The sequence below is a fragment of the Eptesicus fuscus genome, chromosome 2, assembly GCF_027574615.1.
Source record: "Eptesicus fuscus isolate TK198812 chromosome 2, DD_ASM_mEF_20220401, whole genome shotgun sequence".
Taxonomy (NCBI): Eukaryota; Metazoa; Chordata; class Mammalia; order Chiroptera; family Vespertilionidae; genus Eptesicus; species Eptesicus fuscus.
The window spans coordinates 25,563,054-25,571,407 of NC_072474.1; the positions used below are offsets into that span (position 1 = coordinate 25,563,054).

General features: G+C 42.8%; 1 pseudogene; it reads right to left on the reverse strand.

Moving 5' to 3' along the window:
- Positions 1-6,443: 6,443 nt before the first annotated feature.
- LOC103292626 (glutamine synthetase-like) lies at positions 6,444-7,977 on the reverse strand (annotated as a pseudogene).
- Positions 7,978-8,354: the final 377 nt, after the last annotated feature.

Below are 8,354 nucleotides of genomic sequence, written 5' to 3' on the forward strand. Positions count from 1 at the left end.
ATACAATAAAAGCATTTAATAAAAAATATTATAGCAGAGGTGTATGAAAATAATCAATGTTTTGATTTTTCCAATTCTTTCTGAATCTATTAGGTTATGCAAAGTGCCTCAAGCAGGCATAATTAATAAATATTTGATAAATTTTAGTGAAGCATGTTGATATACTTCCCCAAAGTTGAGAAATTAAAAGATTCTGTTGACTAACAAATGCTTTTGCAAATCAAGTAATTTTCTTTCAAAACAGTTGAAGGCAGACCCTGTTAAAACCTTTTGCACTTGGATGTCGAGTGTGACTCGACACGGTTAGCATCGGTAGCAGCTCGTATGTATTTGAAATATAAAAAAATCCAAATAAATAAGTTTGTATGAAAAGAAACTCCCGTTTTTTATTCTACTGCCGTGCTTTGTAAAATCTGGGGTATTTAAAAAATTAAATCCCGAGTAGAATAAAGGAATCGAGAAAAAAGCAAGCGAGTGCAAAGGGTTAAAGTTGTCAGCTAATACATCATTAAAAATAATTTTGATAATACATCACCACATAATATTTGGCATATGCTTCAAGTTTGAAGAATCGAGTAACATTGCTAGAAAAAGTATTCCATGCCCATGCTATTGTCTGTGTCTGTGAGGGTTTATTTTTTGTTTTTGTTTTTGGTTTGTTTTGGTGTGTGTGTATGTGTGTGTGTGTGTGTTGTTGTTGTTGTTGTTTTGGGTTGTTTTTTGCTTAATCCCTCTACCTTTTTCACGCAGCCCCTCAATGCCCCTCTAGGTTGACAGCTATCAATCTGTTCTCTGTATGAGTGGGGGCAGGTAGGAGAGGGTACAGGAGGGAATAAATAATGATGGAAGGAGACTTGAACACACAATACAATATATGGATTATGTATTATAACATTGTATACTAGAAACCTATATAATTTTATTAACCAATGTCACTTCAATAAATTCAATAAAAATTAAAATATTCTTTCATTCCTATTTACTTAATTAGATCAGCAAGATCTCCCAGGCCTTACCATAAAAAAAAACAGTGAATTAAATAAGATTGGTGTTCTATCCCATCCCATTTTAGCAACAAATAATATTCATCCAGGAATACATGAGCTTATCAAAGTAAAAATCAGCCCTAGTTATCTCATTATGAGAATCATTTCCAATTAAACTCCACTCTGTTTAAATTGTTTTCTAAGTTTGCAATATATTTGTTACACTGATTGTATTATAATAATATATAACTAATAGTTCTAGTTATAACTCAATCCAAAAATTTTTTTGAACAATTAGAGCCTTATGGTCCAAACGCATTTAACAAACATAAAATTTTAATTTATATACATATTTTTGTGACAGATATGTTTTATAAAATTAACAAAAGAGTCAAGAATAAAAATAAATTACAAGAGGATAAAAATGTAGACAAGATGAAATAGAATATGAAGGAGAAAATGGAGCATTTTGAAATTTTTCTAATAAAGAGGCCATGAGGTTTTAAATTTGAAAATGTTGGTATTAAATTACTGTGGCATTTGAAGTCCATTGGTTACCTGGGTTCTTATTTTCTTGTGGTAAAAACACTTGACATTTACCTTCTTCATAGGTCTTGTGTGTACAACACAGTCTTGACTACAGGCACAGTGTGGTATGGAGAACTCTAGAACATATTCATTTCGCTTAACTGAAACTTTACACTCATTGATTAACAGCTCCCCATTCCCTCCTTCCCCATCCCTTGCAACCACCATTCTCCTCACTACTTTTATGAGGTCAACTATTTCAGGGTTCACGTACAAGCCAGGTCTTACAGTATTTGTCTTTCTATGTGTGGTTTATTTCACTTAGTACAATGTCCTCCAGGTTCATCCATGTTGTCACAAATGGCAGGATTTCCTTCTGTGTTAAGCCTGAATAATATCCCATTGCATATATAGATATACATATATAGGTACATATCATATATATCACCTTTTCTTTATTCATTCATCTATCAACAGACCCTCAGTTCATTTCCATATCTTGGCTATTATAAATAGTGCTGCAATGAACATGAGAGTGCAGATATCTTTGAGATCCTGATTTCAATACTTTTTCATATATACCCAGATGTGGGATTACTGAATCATATGGTACAGCTATTTTTAATGTTTTGAGGAACCTCCATACTGTTTTCCATAGCCCCTGCATCATTTTGCTTTTCCACTAACAGTATTCAAGGTTTCAACTTTTCCACATCCTCACCAACACTTACTATCTTTGTTCTTTTTAAAATAATAGCCATCCTAACAGGCATAAAGTGATATCTCATTCTGGTTGTTATTATTTCCCTCATGATTTGTGACATTGACCATCTTTTCATGTGCTTGTTGTCCATTTTGTGGCTTCACTGGCTACACTTATAAGATTATTATACTAGTTTTATTTTTACATGACAATATTTATAACATACTGGAATTCCCACCATTTGAAACGTATAATCAAGATTTTTAGATGGCTTTTTAAACATATGCAAAAGGTACATTGGTTTTCAAAATAATTTCAAGGGATACAGGAGAAACTATATGAAGACTACTGCTAATGGTGCTGTAAAGATATTAAGATATATTTTCTTTGAAATAATTTTATTATGTCCAAAGGATCATATAACTTAAAAGTTAAACAATAACATTATAATTATTATAAAAACTAGAGGCCCGGTGCACGAAATTCGTGCACGGAGGGGGGTTGTCCCTCAGCCCAGCCTGTACCCTCTCCAATCTGGGACCCCTCAAGGGATGTCCGACTGCCCGTTTAGGCCCGATCCCTGGGATCGGGCCTAAACGGGCAGTCGGACATCCCTCTCACAATCCAGGACTGCTGGCTCCCAACTGCTTGCCTGCCTGCCTTCCTGATTGCCCCTAACCGCTTCTGCCTGCCAGCCTGATCACCCCCTAACCACTCTGCTGCCAGCCTGTTTGCCCCCAACTTCCCTCCTCTGCCGGCCTGGTCACCCCTAACTGCCCTCTCCTGCAGGCTTGATCACCTCCAACTGCCCTCCCTTGCAGGCTTGGTCCCTCTCAACTGCCATCCCTTGCAGGCCAGGTGCCTCCCAACTGCCCTCTCCTGCTGGCCATCTTGTGGTGGCGATCCTGTGTCCACATGGGGGCAGGATCTTTGACCACATGGGGGCAGCTATATTGTGTGTTGCAGTGATGATCAATCTGCATAGTACTCTTTTATTAGATAGGATAGAGGCCTGGTACAGGGGTGGGGGCCAGCTGGTTTGCCCTGAAGGGTGTCCCTGATCAGGGTGGGGTACCCTTGGGGTGTGGGGCGGCCTGAGCGAGGGGCCTGTGGTGGTTTGCAGGCTGGCCACGCCCCCTGGCAACGCAAGCGGAGGCCCTGGTATCTGGAATTTATTTTCCTTCTACAATTGAAACTTTGTAGCCTGGAGCGGAGCCAAGCCTGGGGCTCCCTCCGAGGCCCACAGCCATTTGTGTTGGGGTTATAATTGAAACTTTGTTGCCTTAAGCAGGTGAGCCCGGCCAGGGTGTGCGGAAAGCTTTGCTTCCCCTGTTGCCAGCGGCAACCCTGGCCTGCTCTCTCAAGCTCCATTCTGCCGCCATTTGTTTGAATTTGTTTACCTTCTATAATTGAAACTTTGTAGCTTGAGTGGAGGCTTAGGCCTGCAACGGCTGGCAGAAAGCTTGGCTTCCTCTGTTACCTAGGAAACCTTGCTTTCTGTGGCTGTAGCCATCTTGGTTTGGGTTAATTTGCATGCTCGCTCTGATTGGATGGTGGGCGTGGCTTGTGGGCGTGGCTTGTGGGTGTGTCGGAGGTGTGGTCAATTTGCATATTTGTCTATTATTATATAGGATTAGTCATCCTTTCCTAGAGGTCAGCAAACTATACCCCACCAGCTGTTTTATTGGAACACGGCATCTATGTCCATTTGTTTCCATATTGTACCTGGTGACTTTCACACTAGAAGGATAGAGGGGAATATTTGCATTAGAGACCATATGGTATGCATAGGCTAAAATATGTACTATGTGATCCTTTTCAGTAAATGTCAATTCCTGCTCTATCTCATCCTTCTCTACTATCAGCAAATCGGAAATTAAAACTTTTTAGCTATTTATTCTGATATTTAACTCTACATTTATAAATGTCATGCATATAGCTATCTATTATTATCCTACATAGAAAGACAGAGATACATGCACACACAAGTACTTCAAACAGATACACAAACACTTCCCTTTTGCTTAAATCAAAATATAGGGTTTTATTATTTTTTTTAAGTTTCTGTGACTGTGTAATTATTTTTAACTGCTGACACGTTTTATTTCTTTTCTGTGCTATCTCTTGATTTTCCTGAAATTAAATTACCTTGATGTACAAAGATAAAACAATTTTAATATAACCTCAAATTGGTATAGCACTGGGACATTTCAGAATGATTATACCCACATGCCCCTAATATAAGAGCAGAAAAGTGTACAAATCTTAAGTGTACAGCTCAATAAAATTTTACAAAATGTAACCACTACCCAGGTCAAGATATAGAACATTAATAGCACCCGGCAGTGTCTCTTCATTTCCTCCAAATTATAGCCCCCAGTATAACCGGTTACTATTGCCATCATTACAGATTTATATTCCTGCTTTTGAACTTGATGAAATGAAATCACGCAGCAATTACTGTACTGTGTCTGATTACTTTCATGAAAGTCTGCAAGATAAATTTATGTGGTTGCATGTAGGTAGTTCTCAGTCCTTCTCATGATGACTTTTGTAAGAAACTGCCAAACCATCCTCCAAAGTGGCTAAACCATTTGGCTTTCCCACCAGCAGGGAGGGACAGCTCCTGCTTCTCGTCCTACCAGCACTGGTGCTGTCAGTGTTCTGGATTTGGGCCATCCTGACAGGTGGGTAGCGCTCTCTCACTTTAATTTCTTTTGGTTTTTAAGGTGGGATTTGTTTTTATTATAAAAGGAAAAACAACTCCTCAGAATCTTAACGAACGAAAAGGAATATTTCACACTCAGAACAGACACCAGGATACAAAATTACAAGTGTTTAACCCCAGTCCTGTCCCCCTCCCGCTAAGAGGAGACAGGAAGAAGACAGTGGAAGCAATCAAGCAATTCTGTGAGAGACTTCAAATCCTTGCAAATATGATTAAAATCTAAACTGGTTTTGCTTTAAAAATTTTTTTAATACATCAAAAGGCCTGCTTTAGTGACATGCTAGTCCCCCAGAAAATAACCCAATACCCCCTTGTCAGTAACATACATGCTCAAGTTGACCAGCCAACTCATATTTCTAAACCCCTGTGCATACATGTGTCTTTATAAACCAAAGCCATGGGTCTGGGGTGACTGCTGCTCCTGTTAGCCCATCCGTGTCCAGCACGGCAGGCAGGGCAGAGAAACCCTTAAATGGTAGTGAGGGTTTGACAGCCCCTAACAGCCAATTTTTCAAGCACTGTCACCCTCAACCCCCCAACTCCTCAAAAGGAGAGCTTTATTTCTAATTTCGCCTCAAATTTGGCTCCCAGTGACCAGAACGGGCTTTCTCCTTTGAAAAAAGCATACATATCTGCACACCCATATATATAATATTTTTGTCTTTGCATTTAAATATGAAAATACTGCTCTGATTTGTGTTATAAACGGAGGTCCAAGCAAGGAGAACTTTTTCTTTGAAGGTAGGGCTTACCCATCCCATCCCTTTATGCTGAGCTTGCCTCCCAGTGAGGGCACTCAGCCCCAGGCCAGGGAAGCAGGTCGCTGCGAAGGGGACACAATTGGCAGGTAAGAGGGCATCTTCCTGCCTGCTGCCCCCACCTTTCCTGATTCTCACTTTCATTAGAAAGCTGCTTATAACCTTTTTAAAAATATATATATATATTTATTGATTTTTTACAGAGAGGAAGGGAGAGGGATAGAGGGTTAGAAACCTCGATGAGAGAGAAACATCGATCAGCTGCCTCCTGCACACCCCCTACTGGGGATGTGCCCGCAACCAAGGTACATGCCCTTGACCAGAATCAAACCTGGGACCCTTCAGTCCGCAGGCTGATGCTCTATCCACTGAGCCAAACCAGTTTTGGCTAGAAAGCTGCTTATAACCTTTTAAGAAATGGAACATCCCCCACAAAAGGGAGTGTCTAACCTGATCACAGAGCAAGCCCAGCACTCCTACCCCCTTCAGCTCCCTCAAGAAAAAAAGTCGTCCCCTCCCTTCACAAATACTATGCTCGCTGTCCAGATAGCTCTGCCTGTTGGACAAACACCTGATTAAGTGAAGCAGTGGTTCTGTTACCGCCCCCACCCCCCGGCCCCGCACTAACACACTAGAAAGCTTCAATGATAGGGGGAAAAAGCGTGTGTGTTTGTGTGTGTGTGTGTGTGTGTGTGTGTGTGTGTGTGTGTGTGTGTGAAGAGACTAAGAACTCGAACCCTCTAACCTGGCCTAAGAATGCAAGAGATATTAACTGGGCACGAGGATAAAAAAGACCTTGACATTCTGCCCTTTGAGTTACATTTGTTATGACAATTGAGGGGCGAGAGTGGGAGCGGGACGAAGAAGTAATTAGGAGCTGGATGCCTGCAAGTCCAGTCCACTGAGTTCTTGTACTGGAAGGGCTCGTCGCCAGTTCCATTGAGAAGACACGTGTGGATGAGGGCTTGTCACTGCGGAGGGGTCACAGGGCAGAGGGGCGCGGTCTTCCAAGTACCCCTTCTTCTCCTGGCCCACAGCCCCGGGGAATGCGGATGCTGGGGCAATGGTTGGCCACGCCAGCGGAGAAGTCGTTGATGTTGGAGGTTTCCTTGAATCCAGTGAGGCGCCGGGCACTGTCCCTGCCGCCCTTGGGATTGTAGGCTCGGATGTGGTACTGGTGCCGCCTGCTCAGCCTCTCGATGGACTCCTCAATGTACTTCAGACCATTGAGGAGTCCTTCGCGTGGCCTTGGTGCTGAAGTTGGTGTGGCAGCCTGCACCATTCCAGTTCCCAGGAATGGGCTTGGGATCAAAGGATGCTACCACTCCAAAGTCTTCACACACTCAGTGCAAGATGAAACGGGCCACCCAGAGATATCTCCCATGTCGATTCCTTCACAGGGTCCTATTTGGAATTCCCACTGGGCGGGCATGACCTCGGCATTTGTCCCTGTCATCTTTTTTTTTTTTTTAATACATTTTATTGATTTTTTACAGAGAGGAAGGGAGAGGGCTAGAGAGTTGGAAACATCGATCAGAGAGAAACATCGATCAGCTGCCTCCTGCACACCTCCTACTGGGGATGTGCCCACAACCAAGGTACATGCCCTTGACCGGAATCGAACCTGGGACCCTTGAGTCTGCAGGCCCACGCTCTATCCACTGAGCCAAACTGGTTAGGGCAGTCCCTGTGATCTTGATGCCAGCGTACAAGCAGGCCCGGTAGTGAACCTTCATAATATCCCTGCGGTAGGCTCTGTCTGCTCCCACGCCGCAGTAGTATGGACCTTGGGGTCCAGGGAAGCCATTGGAAGGCCAACCAAAAGGGTGCCCATCTGTGCCCATGAGAGTATATTCCTGCTCCATTCCAAACCAGGGATGCGGATTGCTCACCATGCCCATTATCCATTTGCAGGTAGATCTTAAATTGGCCTCTTCAGGTTTGTGGTTGTACTTTAAGACTTCACAGAACACCAGCTTGTTGGGGTCCTTGCGGAAAGGGTCCCAAAACATGGCAGCAGGAACAAGATACATGTCACTGTTGGAGCCTTCAGACTGCATAGTACTAGAGCCATCAAAATTCCACTCGGGCAACTCTTCTATAATCTTGGGCTCACTGTCCAGAGACCGGGTCTTACATCGCAGTCCTTCTCCAGTACCGTCAATCCAGATGTACAGAGCTTGGACTTTATCACCCCGAGGCAGGGACATGTACATCTGCTTCATGCCTTTGTTCAAGTGGGAACTTGCCAAGGTGGACATGGTGGAAGTTGCTCTGGGGAGCGAGCAGATGGCAGGGGGGCAGGGTGGGCAGGCCATGAGAGCGGAGTACAGAGAGGAGAAGAGGAAGCTGGGAGTGCTGCTCAGACACTCGGCTCTTCTCCCATCCTCGGCTCTCTTAATTTTAATTTCTTAATGACACATGATGTGAAGCATCTTTCCGTATGCTTCTTTCCCATCTGTGTCTCTTCCTTGGTGAGGTGTCTGCTCAGGTCTTTGCCACATTTTTAATGTTTTCTTATTGTTCATAAGGTTCTTTACATTTTGAGGGTAATAGTCCTTTTTCAGATGTGTCTTTGGCGGATATATTCTCTCAGTCTGTGCCCTACATTCTCACACTCTTTGTGGCACATTTTGCAGAGCTTTTTTTAT